Raw genomic sequence first — 21,373 nt, 5'->3', positions numbered from 1 at the left:
AAATGTTTGTGAAATATAACAACTACGCAACAATTAATTATAGAAAGTTGTTACTATCATAATCAGAATTTTATTTGTGAAATGTATTGAATAAGATACTAGTTTTGAATGTTTTGTGTTTGCTCCCGTAGGAGCTAACAAAAATTGCACTTGCGGCCGTATTTCAGGCCACAGTGCGGGGTATTGGGTATAGTTTTCAACTAGCAATAACCACGTCTCGGAAAATCCTCATCGACTATGGTACCGCCACTGCGCAAAGCTGACGATAACGACAATGACATATATATATATATATCAGGGGACGTATACTATATAGTTGGTGTGGTATATTGGTGTGGCATAGACATTATCATTTTTTACAAAATCTGTCGCATTTCTCATTCTATATCTCGCTTTTTGAACCCACTTATTCTTTTCGTAGGTAACTATTATTTGATATTTTGGTATCATTTTGATTTTTGTGTTATCATTTTAGTGAAGTATACGAAAAGTCGTAAGATATACGTTCAATATCCGTTATTTATCAGACGTTTCACATATAAAAGGGGAGATAAGCGTTGAAACACAGTAGAATTTATATTTATCATATTTTACAATTTATTAGGGTTGGTTAATGCGATGCGTTTGTTTTGTAGATATATATATATATATATATATACTTTCACAATTTATTATAGAAAAAAAAACATAAATTTTTTAGAGCATAAATCATGTTTGAAATATCATTGATAAGTAAAAGTAAAATACATATAATTTAGTTGAGTATAGACTTACTAATATCAAAATGCAGATCTAACCTAGACCAGTACATGTTAATAGATATACATACACTGTGAGGTTTTTGTGAAGATGTTAAGAGAATTTAAACGATTTCGTCTCAAGTGCTGAAAAGTCATATATAAAAACACGCCATATCATTTAAACTTGCAAACATTCTTAAATAAACATAACTTAACATCAACATGATTTGAAATCAAAGTTTGAACTTATTGAAGTTTTCATCATTTATGGACAAAGTCTTATTTTGCGTGAAATTGTCGATATACCAAGAATCCACTTTGAATTGTTACCTGGTTTAGTTTGCAAAAACAAATATAGAACAATTTTTCTTTACATTCTATCTACGAAGCTTTCTAAAACATATACATTTAAGTGTACCTTTTCAATTTTAATTGTATTTAGTCAACACTAGTTTGTACATTTCATAAAATTTACCTCGAAACATAGGTTACGGAAATTGTGCGTTCTGTTACACATGTCGTAATTAGGCCATTCTGTTTTAGATTTGTTTCAAATTTTGTTAAATTTAGCTGTATCACATTAGTTACTTTTTTGATAAAAAATGTTTGTGAAATATAACAACTACGCAACAATTAATTATAGAAAGTTGTTACTATCATAATCAGAATATTATTTGTGAAATGTATTGAATAAGATACTAATTTTGTATGTTTTGTGTTTGCTCCCGTAGGAGCTAACAAAAATTGCACTTGCGGCCGTATTTCAGGCCACAGTGCGGGGTATTGGGTATAGTTTTCAACTAGCAATAACCACGTCTCGGAAAATCCTCATCGACTATGGTACCGCCACTGCGCAAAGCTGACGATAACGACAATGACATATCTATATATATCAGGGGACGAATACTATATAGTTGGTGTGCTATATTGGTGTGGCATGGACATTATTTTTTACAAAATCTGTCGCATTTCTCATTCTATATCTCGCTTTTTGAAACCACTTATTCTTTTCGTAGGTAATAACATTTTCTTGTCAAAATTAATAACTATTATATGATATTTTAATATCATTTTGATTTTTGTGTTCTCATTTTAGTGAAGTATAGGAAAAGACGTAAGATATACGTTCAATATCTGTTATTTATCAGACGTTTCACATATAAAAGGGGAGATAAGCGTTGTAACACAGTAGAATTTATATTTATCATATTTTACAATTTATTAGGGTTGGTAAATGCGATGCGTTTGTTTTGTATATATATATATCTAAACACTTTCACAATTTCTTATAGAAAAAAAAACATAAAATTTTGTTAGAGCATAAACCATGTTTGAAATATCACTGATAAGTAAAAGTAAAATACATATAATTTAGTTGAGTATAGACTAACTAATATCAAAATGCAGATCTAACCTAGACCAATACATGTTAATAAATATACATACACTGTGTGGTTCTTGTGAAGATTTTAAGAGAATTTAAACGATTTCGTCTCAAGTGCTGAAAGTCATATATAAAAACAAGCCATATCAGTTAAACTTGCAAACATTCATAAATAAACATAACTTAACATCAACATGATTTGAAATCAAAGTCTGAACTTATTGAAGTTTTCATCATTTATGGACAAAGTCTTATTTTGTGTGAAATTGTCGATATACCCAGAATCCACTTTAAATTGTTACCTAGTTTAGTTTGCAAAAACAAATATAGAACAATTTTTCTTTACATTCTATCTACGAAGCTTTCTAAAACATATGCATTTAAGTGTACCTTTTCAATTTTAATTGTATTTAGTCAACACTAGTTTGTACATTTCATAAAATATACCTCGAAACATAGGTTACGGAAATTGTGCGTTCTGTTACACATGTCGTAATTAGGCCATTTCTGTTTTAGATTTGTTTCAAACTTTGTTAAAATTAGCTGTATCACATTAGTTACTTTTTTGATAAAAAATGTTTGTGAAATATAACAACTAAGCAACAATTAATTATAGAAAGTTGTTAATATCATAATCAGAATTTTATTTGTGAAATGTATTGGATAAGATACTAATTTTGTATGTTTTGTGTTTGCTCCCGTAGGAGCTAACAAAAATTGCACTTGCGGCCATATTTCAGGCCACAGTGCGGGGTATTGGGTATAGTTTTCAACTAGCAATAACCACGTCTCGGAAAATCCTCATCGACTATGGTACCGCCACTGCGCAAAGCTGACGATAACTGCGATGACAGATCTATATATATCAGGGGACGTATACTATGTAGTTGGTGTGCTATATTGGTGTGGCATGGACATTATTTTTTACAAAATCTGTCGCATTTCTCATTCTATATCTCGCTTTATGAAACCACTTATTCTTTTCGTAGGTAATAACATTTTCTTGTCAAAATTAATAACTATCATATGATATTTTAATATCATTTTGATTTTTGTGTTCTCATTTTAGTGAAGTATAGGAAAAGACGTAAGATATACGTTCAATATCTGTTATTTATCAGACGTTTCACATGTAAAAGGGGAGATAAGCGTTGTAACACAGTAGAATATATATTTATCATATTTTACAATTTATTAGGGTTGGTAAATGCGATGCGTTTGTTTTGTATATATATATATATCTAAACACTTTCACAATTTCTTATAGAAAAAAACCCATTAAATTTTGTTAGAGCATAAACCATGTTTGAAATATCTATGATAAGTAAAAGTAAAATACATATGATTTAGTTGAGTATAGACTAACTAATATCAAAATGCAGATCTAACCTAAACCAGTACATGTTTATAAATATACATACACTGTGTGGTTTTAGTGAAGAGTTTTAGAGAATTTAAACGAGTTCGTCTCAAGTGCTGAAAAGTCATATATAAAAACAAGCCATATCAGTTAAACTTGCAAACATTCTTAAATAAACATAACTTAACATCAACATGATTTGAAATCAAAGTTTGAACATATTGAAGTTTTCATCATTTATGGACAAAGTCTTATTTTGCGTGAAATTGTCGATATACCAAGAATCCACTTTGAATTGTTACCTGGTTTAGTTTGCAAAAACAAATATAGAACAATTTTTCTTTACATTCTATCTACGAAGCTTTCTAAAACATATACATTTAAGTGTACCTTTTCAATTTTAATTGTATTTAGTCAACACTAGTTTGTACATTTCATAAAATTTACCTCGAAACATAGGTTACGGAAATTGTGCGTTCTGTTACACATGTCGTAATTAGGCCATTCTGTTTTAGATTTGTTTCAAATTTTGTTAAATTTAGCTGTATCACATTAGTTACTTTTTTGATAAAAAATGTTTGTGAAATATAACAACTACGCAACAATTAATTATAGAAAGTTGTTACTATCATAATCAGAATATTATTTGTGAAATGTATTGAATAAGATACTAATTTTGTATGTTTTGTGTTTGCTCCCGTAGGAGCTAACAAAAATTGCACTTGCGGCCGTATTTCAGGCCACAGTGCGGGGTATTGGGTATAGTTTTCAACTAGCAATAACCACGTCTCGGAAAATCCTCATCGACTATGGTACCGCCACTGCGCAAAGCTGACGATAACGACAATGACATATCTATATATATCAGGGGACGAATACTATATAGTTGGTGTGCTATATTGGTGTGGCATGGACATTATTTTTTACAAAATCTGTCGCATTTCTCATTCTATATCTCGCTTTTTGAAACCACTTATTCTTTTCGTAGGTAATAACATTTTCTTGTCAAAATTAATAACTATTATATGATATTTTAATATCATTTTGATTTTTGTGTTCTCATTTTAGTGAAGTATAGGAAAAGACGTAAGATATACGTTCAATATCTGTTATTTATCAGACGTTTCACATATAAAAGGGGAGATAAGCGTTGTAACACAGTAGAATTTATATTTATCATATTTTACAATTTATTAGGGTTGGTAAATGCGATGCGTTTGTTTTGTATATATATATATATCTAAACACTTTCACAATTTCTTATAGAAAAAAAAACATAAAATTTTGTTAGAGCATAAACCATGTTTGAAATATCACTGATAAGTAAAAGTAAAATACATATAATTTAGTTGAGTATAGACTAACTAATATCAAAATGCAGATCTAACCTAGACCAATACATGTTAATAAATATACATACACTGTGTGGTTTTTGTGAAGATTTTAAGAGAATTTAAACGATTTCGTCTCAAGTGCTGAAAGTCATATATAAAAACAAGCCATATCAGTTAAACTTGCAAACATTCATAAATAAACATAACTTAACATCAACATGATTTGAAATCAAGGTTTGAACTTATTGAAGATTTCATCATTTATGGACAAAGTCTTATTTTGCGTGAAATTGTCGGTATACCAAGAATCCACTTTAAATTGTTACCTGGTTTAGTTGCAAAAACAAATATAGAACAATTTTTCTTTACATTCTATCTACGAAGCTTCCTAAAACATATACATTAAAGTGTACCTTTTCAATTTTAATTGTATTTAGTCAACACTAGTTTGTACATTTCATAAAATTTACCTCGAAACATAGGTTACGGATATTGTGCGCTCTGTTACACATGTCGTAATTAGGCCATTTCTGTTTTTGATTTGTTTCAAATTTTGTTAAATTTAGCTGTATCACATTAGTTATTTTTTTTTTTTTTTTTTGTTAAAAATGTTTGTGAAATATAACAACTAAGCAACAATTAATTATAGAAAGTTGTTAATATCATAATCAGAAATTTATTAATGCAAACTTTATTTTATTCATTCATTATAAGTCATACAATACAAAAACAATCAAATAGATATAACATGAAATGGATTCGGAAACAAGTGTTTTTACACTGATATTAATCCGTCTCCATTTTTGACTCATTAGTTCTGTACGGTAATTAAGTGGGAGAATGAATATGAAATATAGGTTTTAGGAAATGAAGAGATGAAAAGGGGAAAAGAAGAAGAGAGATTGCCAATGCCATTGTTCAGTTTAAATATATACAACTGTGAAACGATAACTACAGAAATGAATCATGGAATCAATCGAATCTCTTGGAGCTGATAATGAATTGTTGGACACATGTAAAAATCAAAGAATTTTCATCAATAGTTAAATCATTGGTGCCAAAAAGTAATAGTTCTGTTGTAATAGGATGATTTAGGACAGCAAAAAATTTTATTAATGAAATGTATTGGTTAAGATACTAATTTTGTCTGTTTTGTGTTTGCTCCCGTAGGAGCTAACAAAAATTGCACTTGCGGCCGTATTTCAGGCCACAGTGCGGGGTATTGGGTATAGTTTTCAACTAGCAATAACCACGTCTCGGAAAATCCTCATCGACTATGGTACCGCCACTGCGCAAAGCTGACGATAACGACAATGACATATCTATATATATCAGGGGACGAATACTATATAGTTGGTGTGCTATATTGGTGTGGCATGGACATTATTTTTTACAAAATCTGTCGCATTTCTCATTCTATATCTCGCTTTTTGAAACCACATATTCTTTTCGTAGGTAATAACATTTTCTTGTCAAAATTAATAACTATCATATGATATTTTAATATCATTTTGATTTTTGTGTTCTCATTTTAGTGAAGTATAGGAAAAGACGTAAGATATACGTTCAATATCTGTTATTTATCAGACGTTTCACATATAAAAGGGGAGATAAGCGTTGTAACACAGTAGAATTTATATTTATCATATTTTACAATTTATTAGGGTTGGTAAATGCGATGCGTTTGTTTTGTATATATATATATCTAAACACTTTCACAATTTCTTATAGAAAAAAACCATTAAATTTTGTTAGAGCATAAACCATGTTTGAAATATCTATGATAAGTAAAAGTAAAATACATATGATTTAGTTGAGTATAGACTAACTAATATCAAAATGCAGATCTAACCTAAACCAGTACATGTTTATAAATATACATACACTGTGTGGTTTTAGTGAAGAGTTTTAGAGAATTTAAACGAGTTCGTCTCAAGTGCTGAAAAGTCATATATAAAAACAAGCCATATCAGTTAAACTTGCAAACATTCTTAAATAAACATAACTTAACATCAACATGATTTGAAATCAAAGTTTGAACTTATTGAAGTTTTCATCATTTATGGACAAAGTCTTATTTTGCGTGAAATTGTCGATATACCAAGAATCCACTTTGAATTGTTACCTGGTTTAGTTTGCAAAAACAAATATAGAACAATTTTTCTTTACATTCTATCTACGAAGCTTTCTAAAACATATACATTTAAGTGTACCTTTTCAATTTTAATTGTATTTAGTCAACACTAGTTTGTACATTTCATAAAATATACCTCGAAACATAGGTTACGGAAATTGTGCGTTCTGTTACACATGTCGTAATTAGGCCATTTCTGTTTTAGATTTGTTTCAAACTTTGTTAAAATTAGCTGTATCACATTAGTTACTTTTTTGATAAAAAATGTTTGTGAAATATAACAACTAAGCAACAATTAATTATAGAAAGTTGTTAATATCATAATCAGAATTTTATTTGTGAAATGTATTGGATAAGATACTAATTTTGTATGTTTTGTGTTTGCTCCCGTAGGAGCTAACAAAAATTGCACTTGCGGCCATATTTCAGGCCACAGTGCGGGGTATTGGGTATAGTTTTCAACTAGCAATAACCACGTCTCGGAAAATCCTCATCGACTATGGTACCGCCACTGCGCAAAGCTGACGATAACTGCGATGACATATCTATATATATCAGGGGACGTATACTATATAGTTGGTGTGCTATATTGGTGTGGCATGGACATTATTTTTTACAAAATCTGTCGCATTTCTCATTCTATATCTCGCTTTTTGAAACCACTTATTCTTTTCGTAGGTAATAACATTTTCTTGTCAAAATTAATAACTATTATTTGATATTTTAGTATCATTTTGATTTTTGTGTTCTCATTTTAGTGAAGTATAGGAAAAGACGTAAGATATACGTTCAATATCTGTTATTTATCAGACGTTTCACATGTAAAGGGGGAGATAATCGTTGTAACACAGTAGAATTTATATTTATCATATTTTACAATTTATTAGGGTTGGTAAATGCGATGCGTTTGTTTTGTATATATATATATCTAAACACTTTCACAATTTCTTATAGAAAAAAAAACATAAAATTTTGTTAGAGCATAAACCATGTTTGAAATATCTATGATAAGTAAAAGTAAAATACATATAATTTAGTTGAGTATAGACTAACTAATATCAAAATGCAGATCTAACCTAGACCAATACATGTTAATAAATATACATACACTGTGTGGTTTTTGTGAAGATTTTAAGAGAATTTAAACGATTTCGTCTCAAGTGCTGAAAGTCATATATAAAAACAAGCCATATCAGTTAAACTTGCAAACATTCATAAATAAACATAACTTAACATCAACATGATTTGAAATCAAAGTTTGAACTTATTGAAGTTTTCATCATTTATGGACAAAGTCTTATTTTGTGTGAAATTGTCGATATACCCAGAATCCACTTTAAATTGTTACCTAGTTTAGTTTGCAAAAACAAATATAGAACAATTTTTCTTTACATTCTATCTACGAAGCTTCCTAAAACATATACATTAAAGTGTACCTTTTCAATTTTAATTGTATTTAGTCAACACTAGTTTGTACATTTCATAAAATATACCTCGAAACATAGGTTACGGAAATTGTGCGTTCTGTTACACATGTCGTAATTAGGCCATTTCTGTTTTAGATTTGTTTCAAACTTTGTTAAAATTAGCTGTATCACATTAGTTACTTTTTTGATAAAAAATGTTTGTGAAATATAACAACTAAGCAACAATTAATTATAGAAAGTTGTTAATATCATAATCAGAATTTTATTTGTGAAATGTATTGGATAAGATACTAATTTTGTATGTTTTGTGTTTGCTCCCGTAGGAGCTAACAAAAATTGCACTTGCGGCCATATTTCAGGCCACAGTGCGGGGTATTGGGTATAGTTTTCAACTAGCAATAACCACGTCTCGGAAAATCCTCATCGACTATGGTACCGCCACTGCGCAAAGCTGACGATAACTGCGATGACAGATCTATATATATCAGGGGACGTATACTATGTAGTTGGTGTGCTATATTGGTGTGGCATGGACATTATTTTTTACAAAATCTGTCGCATTTCTCATTCTATATCTCGCTTTATGAAACCACTTATTCTTTTCGTAGGTAATAACATTTTCTTGTCAAAATTAATAACTATTATTTGATATTTTAGTATCATTTTGATTTTTGTGTTCTCATTTTAGTGAAGTATAGGAAAAGACGTAAGATATACGTTCAATATCTGTTATTTATCAGACGTTTCACATGTAAAAGAGGAGATAAGCGTTGTAACACAGTAGAATATATATTTATCATATTTTACAATTTATTAGGGTTGGTAAATGCGATGCGTTTGTTTTGTATATATATATATCTAAACACTTTCACAATTTCTTATAGAAAAAAACCCATTAAATTTTGTTAGAGCATAAACCATGTTTGAAATATCTATGATAAGTAAAAGTAAAATACATATGATTTAGTTGAGTATAGACTAACTAATATCAAAATGCAGATCTAACCTAAACCAGTACATGTTTATAAATATACATACACTGTGTGGTTTTAGTGAAGAGTTTTAGAGAATTTAAACGAGTTCGTCTCAAGTGCTGAAAAGTCATATATAAAAACAAGCCATATCAGTTAAACTTGCAAACATTCTTAAATAAACATAACTTAACATCAACATGATTTGAAATCAAGGTTTGAACTTATTGAAGATTTCATCATTTATGGACAAAGTCTTATTTTGCGTGAAATTGTCGGTATACCAAGAATCCACTTTAAATTGTTACCTGGTTTAGTTGCAAAAACAAATATAGAACAATTTTTCTTTACATTCTATCTACGAAGCTTTCTAAAACATATGCATTTAAGTGTACCTTTTCAATTTTAATTGTATTTAGTCAACACTAGTTTGTACATTTCATAAAATATACCTCGAAACATAGGTTACGGAAATTGTGCGTTCTGTTACACATGTCGTAATTAGGCCATTTCTGTTTTAGATTTGTTTCAAACTTTGTTAAAATTAGCTGTATCACATTAGTTACTTTTTTGATAAAAAATGTTTGTGAAATATAACAACTAAGCAACAATTAATTATAGAAAGTTGTTAATATCATAATCAGAATTTTATTTGTGAAATGTATTGGATAAGATACTAATTTTGTATGTTTTGTGTTTGCTCCCGTAGGAGCTAACAAAAATTGCACTTGCGGCCATATTTCAGGCCACAGTGCGGGGTATTGGGTATAGTTTTCAACTAGCAATAACCACGTCTCGGAAAATCCTCATCGACTATGGTACCGCCACTGCGCAAAGCTGACGATAACTGCGATGACAGATCTATATATATCAGGGGACGTATACTATGTAGTTGGTGTGCTATATTGGTGTGGCATGGACATTATTTTTTACAAAATCTGTCGCATTTCTCATTCTATATCTCGCTTTATGAAACCACTTATTCTTTTCGTAGGTAATAACATTTTCTTGTCAAAATTAATAACTATTATTTGATATTTTAGTATCATTTTGATTTTTGTGTTCTCATTTTAGTGAAGTATAGGAAAAGACGTAAGATATACGTTCAATATCTGTTATTTATCAGACGTTTCACATGTAAAAGGGGAGATAAGCGTTGTAACACAGTAGAATATATATTTATCATATTTTACAATTTATTAGGGTTGGTAAATGCGATGCGTTTGTTTTGTATATATATATATATCTAAACACTTTCACAATTTCTTATAGAAAAAAAACATTAAATTTTGTTAGAGCATAAACCATGTTTGAAATATCTATGATAAGTAAAAGTAAAATACATATAATTTAGTTGAGTATAGACTAACTAATATCAAAATGCAGATCTAACCTAGACCAATACATGTTAATAAATATACATACACTGTGTGGTTTTTGTGAAGATTTTAAGAGAATTTAAACGATTTCGTCTCAAGTGCTGAAAAGTCATATATAAAAACAAGCCATATCAGTTAAACTTGCAAACATTCTTAAATAAACATAACTTAACATCAACATGATTTGAAATCAAGGTTTGAACTTATTGAAGATTTCATCATTTATGGACAAAGTCTTATTTTGCGTGAAATTGTCGGTATACCAAGAATCCACTTTAAATTGTTACCTGGTTTAGTTGCAAAAACAAATATAGAACAATTTTTCTTTACATTCTATCTACGAAGCTTTCTAAAACATATGCATTTAAGTGTACCTTTTCAATTTTAATTGTATTTAGTCAACACTAGTTTGTACATTTCATAAAATATACCTCGAAACATAGGTTACGGAAATTGTGCGTTCTGTTACACATGTCGTAATTAGGCTATTTCTGTTTTAGATTTGTTTCAAATTTTGTTAAATTTAGCTATATCACATTAGTTACTTTTTTGATAAAAGATGTTTGTGAAATATAACAACTACGCAACAATTAATTATAGAAAGTTGTTAATATCATAATCAGATTTTTATTTGTGAAATGTATTGGATAAGATACTAATTTTGTATGTTTTGTGTTTGCTCCCGTAGGAGCTAACAAAAATTGCACTTGCGGCCATATTTCAGGCCACAGTGCGGGGTATTGGGTATAGTTTTCAACTAGCAATAACCACGTCTCGGAAAATCCTCATCGACTATGGTACCGCCACTGCGCAAAGCTGACGATAACTGCGATGACAGATCTATATATATCAGGGGACGTATACTATGTAGTTGGTGTGCTATATTGGTGTGGCATGGACATTATTTTTTACAAAATCTGTCGCATTTCTCATTCTATATCTCGCTTTATGAAACCACTTATTCTTTTCGTAGGTAATAACATTTTCTTGTCAAAATTAATAACTATTATTTGATATTTTAGTATCATTTTGATTTTTGTGTTCTCATTTTAGTGAAGTATAGGAAAAGACGTAAGATATACGTTCAATATCTGTTATTTATCAGACGTTTCACATGTAAAAGAGGAGATAAGCGTTGTAACACAGTAGAATATATATTTATCATATTTTACAATTTATTAGGGTTGGTAAATGCGATGCGTTTGTTTTGTATATATATATATCTAAACACTTTCACAATTTCTTATAGAAAAAAACCCATTAAATTTTGTTAGAGCATAAACCATGTTTGAAATATCTATGATAAGTAAAAGTAAAATACATATGATTTAGTTGAGTATAGACTAACTAATATCAAAATGCAGATCTAACCTAAACCAGTACATGTTTATAAATATACATACACTGTGTGGTTTTAGTGAAGAGTTTTAGAGAATTTAAACGAGTTCGTCTCAAGTGCTGAAAAGTCATATATAAAAACAAGCCATATCAGTTAAACTTGCAAACATTCTTAAATAAACATAACTTAACATCAACATGATTTGAAATCAAGGTTTGAACTTATTGAAGATTTCATCATTTATGGACAAAGTCTTATTTTGCGTGAAATTGTCGGTATACCAAGAATCCACTTTAAATTGTTACCTGGTTTAGTTGCAAAAAACAAATATAGAACAATTTTTCTTTACATTCTATCTACGAAGCTTTCTAAAACATATGCATTTAAGTGTACCTTTTCAATTTTAATTGTATTTAGTCAACACTAGTTTGTACATTTCATAAAATATACCTCGAAACATAGGTTACGGAAATTGTGCGTTCTGTTACACATGTCGTAATTAGGCTATTTCTGTTTTAGATTTGTTTCAAATTTTGTTAAATTTAGCTATATCACATTAGTTACTTTTTTGATAAAAAGATGTTTGTGAAATATAACAACTACGCAACAATTAATTATAGAAAGTTGTTAATATCATAATCAGAATTTTATTTGTGAAATGTATTGGATAAGATACTAATTTTGTATGTTTTGTGTTTGCTCCCGTAGGAGCTAACTAAAATTGCACTTGCGGCCGTATTCCAGGCCACAGTGCGGGGAATTGGGTATAGTTTTCAACTAGCAATAACCACGTCTCGGAAAATGCTCATCGACTATGGTACCGCCACTGCGCAAAGCTGACGATAACTGCGATGACAGATCTATATATATCAGGGGACGTATACTATATAGTTGTTGTGCTATATTGGTGTGGCATGGACATTATTTTTTACAAAATCTGTCGCATTTCTCATTCTATATCTCGCTTTTTGAAACCACTTATTCTTTTCGTAGGTAATAACATTTTCTTGTCAAAATTAATAACTATTATATGATATTTTAAATATCATTTTGATTTTTGTGTTATCATTTTAGTGAAGTATAGGAAAAGACGTAAGATATACGTTCAATATCTGTTATTTATCAGACGTTTCACATATAAAGGGGGAGATAATCGTTGTAACATAGTAGAATTTATATTTATCATATTTTACAATTTATTAGGGTTGGTAAATGCGATGCGTTTGTTTTGTATATATATATATATCTAAACACTTTCACAATTTCTTATAGAAAAAAAAAACATAAAATTTTGTTAGAGCATAAACCATGTTTGAAATATCATTGATAAGTGAAAGTAAAATACATACATATAATTTAGTTGAGTATAGACTAACTAATATCAAAATGCAGATCTAACCTAGACCAATACATGTTAATAAATATACATACACTGTGTGGTTTTTTGTGAAGATTTTAAGAGAATTTAAACGATTTCGTCTCAAGTGCTGAAAGTCATATATAAAAACAAGCCATATCAGTTAAACTTGCAAACATTCTTAAATAAACATTACTTAACATCAACATGATTTGAAATCAAAGTTTGAACTTATTGAATTTTTAATCATTTATGGACAAAGTCTTATTTTGTGTGAAATTGTCGATATACACAGAAATCCACTTTAAATTATTACCTGGTTTAGTTTGCAAAAACAAATATAGAACAATTTTTCTTTACATTCTATCTACGAAGCTTCCTAAAACATATACATTAAAGTGTACCTTTTCAATTTTAATTGTATTTAGTCAACACTAGTTTGTACATTTCATAAAATTTACCTCGAAACATAGGTTACGGATATTGTGCGCTCTGTTACACATGTCGTAATTAGGCCATTTCTGTTTTTGATTTGTTTCAAATTTTGTTAAATTTAGCTGTATCACATTAGTTATTTTTTTTTTTTTTTTTTTTTGTTAAAAATGTTTGTGAAATATAACAACTAAGCAACAATTAATTATAGAAAGTTGTTAATATCATAATCAGAAATTTATTAATGCAAACTTTATTTTATTCATTCATTATAAGTCAAACAAAATATAAAACAATCGCATGATAGATTACTAACATGAAATGGATTCTAAAACAGAAACAAGTGTTTTACACTGATATTAATCCGTCATCCATTTTGACTCATTAGTTCTGTACGGTAATTAAGTGGTGAGGAATGAATATGAAATATAGGTTTTCAGGAAATTGAAGAGATTGACAAGGGAAGAAAAAGTAAGAAGAAGAGTATTGCCAACTGCCATTGTTCAGTTTTAAATATATACAACTGTGAAACGATAACTACAGAAATGAAATTCATGGATACTCAATCGTAATCTCTTGGAGCTGATAATGAATTGTTTGGACCACATGTAATACAATCAAAGAATTTTCATCCAATAGTTTTAAAATCATTGGTGCCAAATGTACTAGTTCTGTTGTAATAGGATGATATTAGGACAGCAAAAAATTTTATTAATGAAATGTATTGGTTAAAGATAACTAATTTTGTCTGTTTTGTGTTTGCTCCCGTAGGAGCTAACAAAAATTGCACTTGCGGCCGTATTTTCAGGCCACAGTGCGGGGTATTGGGTATAGTTTTCAACTAGCAATAACCACGTTTCGGAAAATCCTCATCGACTATGGTACCGCCACTGCGCAAAGCTGACGATAACGACAATGACATATCTATATATATCAGGGGACGAATACTATATAGTTGGTGTGCTATATTGGTGTGGCATGGACATTATTTTTTACAAAATCTGTCGCATTTCTCATTCTATATCTCGCTTTTTGAAACCACATATTCTTTTCGTAGGTAATAACATTTTCTTGTCAAAATTAATAACTATCATATGATATTTTAATATCATTTTGATTTTTGTGTTCTCATTTTAGTGAAGTATAGGAAAAGACGTAAGATATACGTTCAATATCTGTTATTTATCAGACGTTTCACATGTAAAAGGGGAGATAAGCGTTGTAACACAGTAGAATATATATATTTATCATATTTTACAATTTATTAGGGTTGGTAAATGCGATGCGTTTGTTTTGTATATATATATATATCTAAACACTTTCACAATTTCTTATAGAAAAAAAACCATTAAATTTTGTTAGAGCATTAACCATGTTTGAAATATCTATGATAAGTAAAAGTAAAATACATATTATTTAGTTGAGTATAGACTAACTAATATCAAAATGCAGATCTAACCTAAACCAGTACATGTTTATAAATATACATACACTGTGTGGTTTTAGTGAAGAGTTTTAGAGAATTTAAACGAGTTCGTCTCAAGTGCTGAAAAGTCATATATAAAAACAAGCCATATCAGTTAAACTTGCAAACATTCTTAAATAAACATAACTTAACATCAACATGATTTGAAATCAAAGTTTGAACATATTGAAGTTTTCATCATTTATGGACAAAGTCTTATTTTGCGTGAAATTGTCGATATACCAAGAATCCACTTTGAATTGTTACCTGGTTTAGTTTGCAAAAACAAATATAGAACAATTTTTCTTTACATTCTATCTACGAAGCTTTCTAAAACATATACATTTAAGTGTACCTTTTCAATTTTAATTGTATTTAGTCAACACTAGTTTGTACATTTCATAAAATTTACCTCGAAACATAGGTTACGGAAATTGTGCGTTCTGTTACACATGTCGTAATTAGGCCATTCTGTTTTTGATTTGTTTCAAATTTTGTTAAATTTAGCTGTATCACATTAGTTACTTTTTTGATAAAAAATGTTTGTGAAATATAACAACTACGCAACAATTAATTATAGAAAGTTGTTACTATCATAATCAGAATATTATTTGTGAAATGTATTGAATAAGATACTAATTTTGAATGTTTTGTGTTTGCTCCCGTAGGAGCTAACAAAAATTGCACTTGCGGCCGTATTTCAGGCCACAGTGCGGGGTATTGGGTATAGTTTTCAACTAGCAATAACCACGTCTCGGAAAATCCTCATCGACTATGGTACCGCCACTGCGCAAAGCTGACGATAACTGCGATGACATATCTATATATATCAGGGGACGAATACTATATAGTTGGTGTGCTATATTGGTGTGGCATGGACATTATTTTTTACAAAATCTGTCGCATTTCTCATTCTATATCTCGCTTTTTGAAACCACATATTCTTTTCGTAGGTAATAACATTTTCTTGTCAAAATTAATAACTATCATATGATATTTTAATATCATTTTGATTTTTGTGTTCTCATTTTAGTGAAGTATAGGAAAAGACGTAAGATATACGTTCAATATCTGTTATTTATCAGACGTTTCACATGTAAAAGGGGAGATAAGCGTTGTAACACAGTAGAATATATATTTATCATATTTTACAATTTATTAGGGTTGGTAAATGCGATGCGTTTGTTTTGTATATATATATATATCTAAACACTTTCACAATTTCTTATAGAAAAAAAACCCATTAAATTTTGTTAGAGCATAAACCATGTTTGAAATATCTATGATAAGTAAAAGTAAAATACATATGATTTAGTTGAGTATAGACTAACTAATATCAAAATGCAGATCTAACCTAAACCAGTACATGTTTATAAATATACATACACTGTGTGGTTTTAGTGAAGAGTTTTAGAGAATTTAAACGAGTTCGTCTCAAGTGCTGAAAAGTCATATATAAAAACAAGCCATATCAGTTAAACTTGCAAACATTCTTAAATAAACATAACTTAACATCAACATGATTTGAAATCAAAGTTTGAACATATTGAAGTTTTCATCATTTATGGACAAAGTCTTATTTTGCGTGAAATTGTCGATATACCAAGAATCCACTTTGAATTGTTACCTGGTTTAGTTTGCAAAAAACAAATATAGAACAATTTTTCTTTACATTCTATCTACGAAGCTTTCTAAAACATATGCATTTAAGTGTACCTTTTCAATTTTAATTGTATTTAGTCAACACTAGTTTGTACATTTCATAAAATATACCTCGAAACATAGGTTACGGAAATTGTGCGTTCTGTTACACATGTCGTAATTAGGCCATTTCTGTTTTAGATTTGTTTCAAATTTTGTTAAATTTAGCTGTATCACATTAGTTACTTTTTTGATAAAAAATGTTTGTGAAATATAACAACTACGCAACAATTAATTATAGAAAGTTGTTACTATCATAATCAGAATATTATTTGTGAAATGTATTGAATAAGATACTAATTTTGTATGTTTTGTGTTTGCTCCCGTAGGAGCTAACAAAAATTGCACTTGCGGCCGTATTTCAGGCCACAGTGCGGGGTATTGGGTATAGTTTTCAACTAGCAATAACCACGTCTCGGAAAATCCTCATCGACTATGGTACCGAGCCACTGCGCAAAGCTGACGATAACGACAATGACATATCTATATATATCAGGGGACGAATACTATATAGTTGGTGTGCTATATTGGTGTGGCATGGACATTATTTTTTACAAAATCTGTCGCATTTCTCATTCTATATCTCGCTTTTTGAAACCACTTATTCTTTTCGTAGGTAATAACATTTTCTTGTCAAAATTAATAACTATTATATGATATTTTAACATCATTTTGATTTTTGTGTTATCATTTTAGTGAAGTATAGGAAAAGACGTAAGATATACGTTCAATATCTGTTATTTATCAGACGTTTCACATATAAAGGGGGAGATAATCGTTGTAACATAGTAGAATTTATATTTATCATATTTTACAATTTATTAGGGTTGGTAAATGCGATGCGTTTGTTTTGTATATATATATATATCTAAACACTTTCACAATTTCTTATAGAAAAAAAAACATAAAATTTTGTTAGAGCATAAACCATGTTTGAAATATCATTGATAAGTGAAAGTAAAATACATATAATTTAGTTGAGTATAGACTAACTAATATCAAAATGCAGATCTAACCTAGACCAATACATGTTAATAAATATACATACACTGTGTGGTTTTTGTGAAGATTTTAAGAGAATTTAAACGATTTCGTCTCAAGTGCTGAAAGTCATATATAAAAACAAGCCATATCAGTTAAACTTGCAAACATTCATAAATAAACATAACTTAACATCAACATGATTTGAAATCAAGTTTGAACTTATTGAAGATTTCATCATTTATGGACAAAGTCTTATTTTGCGTGAAATTGTCGGTATACCAAGAATCCACTTTAAATTGTTACCTGGTTTAGTTTGCAAAAACAAATATAGAACAATTTTTCTTTACATTCTATCTACGAAGCTTCCTAAAACATATACATTAAAGTGTACCTTTTCAATTTTAATTGTATTTAGTCAACACTAGTTTGTACATTTCATAAAATTTACCTCGAAACATAGGTTACGGATATTGTGCGCTCTGTTACACATGTCGTAATTAGGCCATTTCTGTTTTTGATTTGTTTCAAATTTTGTTAAATTTAGCTGTATCACATTAGTTATTTTTTTTTTTTTTTTTGTTAAAAATGTTTGTGAAATATAACAACTAAGCAACAATTAATTATAGAAAGTTGTTAATATCATAATCAGAAATTTATTAATGCAAACTTTATTTTATTCATTCATTATAAGTCATACAATACAAAAACAATCAAATAGATATAACATGAAATGGATTCGGAAACAAGTGTTTTACACTGATATTAATCCGTCTCCATTTTTGACTCATTAGTTCTGTACGGTAATTAAGTGGGAGAATGAATATGAAATATAGGTTTTAGGAAATGAAGAGATGAAAAGGGGAAAAGAAGAAGAGAGATTGCCAATGCCATTGTTCAGTTTAAATATATACAACTGTGAAACGATAACTACAGAAATGAATCATGGAATCAATCGAATCTCTTGGAGCTGATAATGAATTGTTGGACACATGTAAAAATCAAAGAATTTTCATCAATAGTTAAATCATTGGTGCCAAAAAGTAATAGTTCTGTTGTAATAGGATGATTTAGGACAGCAAAAAATTTTATTAATGAAATGTATTGGTTAAGATACTAATTTTGTCTGTTTTGTGTTTGCTCCCGTAGGAGCTAACAAAAATTGCACTTGCGGCCGTATTTCAGGCCACAGTGCGGGGTATTGGGTATAGTTTTCAACTAGCAATAACCACGTCTCGGAAAATCCTCATCGACTATGGTACCGCCACTGCGCAAAGCTGACGATAACGACAATGACATATCTATATATATCAGGGGACGAATACTATATAGTTGGTGTGCTATATTGGTGTGGCATGGACATTATTTTTTACAAAATCTGTCGCATTTTCTCATTCTATATCTCGCTTTTTGAAACCACATATTCTTTTCGTAGGTAATAACATTTTCTTGTCAAAATTAATAACTATCATATGATATTTTAATATCATTTTGATTTTTGTGTTCTCATTTTAGTGAAGTATAGGAAAAGACGTAAGATATACGTTCAATATCTGTTATTTATCAGACGTTTCACATGTAAAAGGGGAGATAAGCGTTGTAACACAGTAGAATATATATTTATCATATTTTACAATTTATTAGGGTTGGTAAATGCGATGCGTTTGTTTTGTATATATATATATATCTAAACACTTTCACAATTTCTTATAGAAAAAAAAAACCATAAATTTTGTTAGAGCATAAACCATGTTTGAAATATCACTGATAAGTAAAAGTAAAATACATATAATTTAGTTGAGTATAGACTAACTAATATCAAAATGCAGATCTAACCTAGAACCAATTACATGTTTATAAATATACATACACTGTGTGGTTCTTGTGAAGATTTTAAGAGAATTTAAACGATTTCGTCTCAAGTGCTGAAAGTCATATATAAAAACAAGCCATATCAGTTAAACTTGCAAACATTCATAAATAAACATAACTTAACATCAACATGATTTGAAATCAAAGTTTGAACTTATTGAAGTTTTCATCATTTATGGACAAAGTCTTATTTTGCGTGAAATTGTCGGTATACCAAGAATCCACTTTAAATTGTTACCTGGTTTAGTTGCAAAAACAAATATAGAACAATTTTTCTTTACATTCTATCTACGAAGCTTTCTAAAACATATACATTTAAGTGTACCTTTTCAATTTTAATTGTATTTAGTCAACACTAGTTTGTACATTTCATAAAATTTACCTCGAAACATAGGTTACGGAAATTGTGCGTTCTGTTACACATGTCGTAATTAGGCCATTTCTGTTTTAGATTTGTTTCAAATTTTGTTAAATTTAGCTGTATCACATTAGTTACTTTTTTGATAAAAAATGTTTGTGAAATATAACAACTACGCAACAATTAATTATAGAAAGTTGTTACTATCATAATCAGAATTTTATTTGTGAAATGTATTGAATAAGATACTAGTTTTGAATGTTTTGTGTTTGCTCCCGTAGGAGCTAACAAAAATTGCACTTGCGGCCGTATTTCAGGCCACAGTGCGGGGTATTGGGTATAGTTTTCAACTAGCAATAACCACGTCTCGGAAAATCCTCATCGACTATGGTACCGCCACTGCGCAAAGCTGACGATAACTGCGATGACATATCTATATATATCAGGGGACGAATACTATATAGTTGGTGTGCTATATTGGTGTGGCATGGACATTATTTTTTACAAAATCTGTCGCATTTCTCATTCTATATCTCGCTTTTTGAAACCACATATTCTTTTCGTAGGTAATAACATTTTCTTGTCAAAATTAATAACTATCATATGATATTTTAATATCATTTTGATTTTTGTGTTCTCATTTTAGTGAAGTATAGGAAAAGACGTAAGATATACGTTCAATATCTGTTATTTATCAGACGTTTCACATGTAAAAGGGGAGATAAGCGTTGTAAACACAGTAGAATATTATATTTATCATATTTTACAATTTATTAGGGTTGGTAAATGCGATGCGTTTGTTTTGTATATATATATATATCTAAACACTTTCACAATTTCTTATAGAAAAAAACCCATTAAATTTTGTTAGAGCATAAACCATGTTTGAAATATCTATGATAAGTAAAAGTAAAATACATATAATTTAGTTGAGTATAGACTAACTAATATCAAAATGCAGATCTAACCTAGACCAATACATGTTTATAAATATACATACACTGTGTGGTTTTAGTGAAGATTTTAAGAGAATTTAAACGATTTCGTCTCAAGTGCTGAAAGTCATATATAAAAACAAGCCATATCAGTTAAACTTGCAAACATTCATAAATAAACATAACTTAACATCAACATGATTT

At 29.2% G+C, this 21,373-nt stretch overlaps 15 non-coding genes across 15 annotated transcripts; all 15 read right to left on the bottom strand.

Annotated features, from left to right (window-relative positions):
• Positions 1–122: 122 nt before the first annotated feature.
• LOC138326597 (U4 spliceosomal RNA) lies at positions 123–261 on the bottom strand. The gene has a single exon (XR_011208915.1). It is a non-coding gene; the product is annotated as a U4 spliceosomal RNA (small nuclear RNA).
• A 1,201-nt stretch (positions 262–1,462) lies between these two features.
• LOC138326596 (U4 spliceosomal RNA) lies at positions 1,463–1,601 on the bottom strand. The gene has a single exon (XR_011208914.1). It is a non-coding gene; the product is annotated as a U4 spliceosomal RNA (small nuclear RNA).
• A 1,218-nt stretch (positions 1,602–2,819) lies between these two features.
• LOC138326585 (U4 spliceosomal RNA) lies at positions 2,820–2,958 on the bottom strand. The gene has a single exon (XR_011208904.1). It is a non-coding gene; the product is annotated as a U4 spliceosomal RNA (small nuclear RNA).
• Positions 2,959–4,178: 1,220 nt separating this feature from the next.
• On the bottom strand, positions 4,179–4,317 carry LOC138326594 (U4 spliceosomal RNA). The gene has a single exon (XR_011208912.1). It is a non-coding gene; the product is annotated as a U4 spliceosomal RNA (small nuclear RNA).
• A 1,662-nt stretch (positions 4,318–5,979) lies between these two features.
• LOC138326593 (U4 spliceosomal RNA) lies at positions 5,980–6,118 on the bottom strand. The gene has a single exon (XR_011208911.1). It is a non-coding gene; the product is annotated as a U4 spliceosomal RNA (small nuclear RNA).
• Positions 6,119–7,336: 1,218 nt separating this feature from the next.
• On the bottom strand, positions 7,337–7,475 carry LOC138326584 (U4 spliceosomal RNA). The gene has a single exon (XR_011208903.1). It is a non-coding gene; the product is annotated as a U4 spliceosomal RNA (small nuclear RNA).
• A 1,218-nt stretch (positions 7,476–8,693) lies between these two features.
• On the bottom strand, positions 8,694–8,832 carry LOC138326612 (U4 spliceosomal RNA). The gene has a single exon (XR_011208929.1). It is a non-coding gene; the product is annotated as a U4 spliceosomal RNA (small nuclear RNA).
• Positions 8,833–10,050: 1,218 nt separating this feature from the next.
• Positions 10,051–10,189, bottom strand: LOC138326611 (U4 spliceosomal RNA). Its single transcript, XR_011208928.1, has one exon. It is a non-coding gene; the product is annotated as a U4 spliceosomal RNA (small nuclear RNA).
• Positions 10,190–11,408: 1,219 nt separating this feature from the next.
• On the bottom strand, positions 11,409–11,547 carry LOC138326607 (U4 spliceosomal RNA). The gene has a single exon (XR_011208923.1). It is a non-coding gene; the product is annotated as a U4 spliceosomal RNA (small nuclear RNA).
• Positions 11,548–12,767: 1,220 nt separating this feature from the next.
• LOC138326603 (U4 spliceosomal RNA) lies at positions 12,768–12,906 on the bottom strand. Its single transcript, XR_011208921.1, has one exon. It is a non-coding gene; the product is annotated as a U4 spliceosomal RNA (small nuclear RNA).
• Positions 12,907–14,619: 1,713 nt separating this feature from the next.
• On the bottom strand, positions 14,620–14,759 carry LOC138326598 (U4 spliceosomal RNA). The gene has a single exon (XR_011208916.1). It is a non-coding gene; the product is annotated as a U4 spliceosomal RNA (small nuclear RNA).
• A 1,222-nt stretch (positions 14,760–15,981) lies between these two features.
• LOC138326592 (U4 spliceosomal RNA) lies at positions 15,982–16,120 on the bottom strand. The gene has a single exon (XR_011208910.1). It is a non-coding gene; the product is annotated as a U4 spliceosomal RNA (small nuclear RNA).
• A 1,223-nt stretch (positions 16,121–17,343) lies between these two features.
• LOC138326600 (U4 spliceosomal RNA) lies at positions 17,344–17,484 on the bottom strand. Its single transcript, XR_011208918.1, has one exon. It is a non-coding gene; the product is annotated as a U4 spliceosomal RNA (small nuclear RNA).
• A 1,660-nt stretch (positions 17,485–19,144) lies between these two features.
• Positions 19,145–19,283, bottom strand: LOC138326591 (U4 spliceosomal RNA). The gene has a single exon (XR_011208909.1). It is a non-coding gene; the product is annotated as a U4 spliceosomal RNA (small nuclear RNA).
• A 1,223-nt stretch (positions 19,284–20,506) lies between these two features.
• Positions 20,507–20,645, bottom strand: LOC138326590 (U4 spliceosomal RNA). Its single transcript, XR_011208908.1, has one exon. It is a non-coding gene; the product is annotated as a U4 spliceosomal RNA (small nuclear RNA).
• Positions 20,646–21,373: the final 728 nt, after the last annotated feature.

The sequence above is a fragment of the Argopecten irradians genome, chromosome 6 (genome assembly GCF_041381155.1).
Source record: "Argopecten irradians isolate NY chromosome 6, Ai_NY, whole genome shotgun sequence".
NCBI lineage: Eukaryota > Metazoa > Mollusca > Bivalvia > Pectinida > Pectinidae > Argopecten > Argopecten irradians.
Note: the sequence above shows the minus strand (reverse complement) of the source record. Positions and strands in the feature narration are given on the sequence as shown.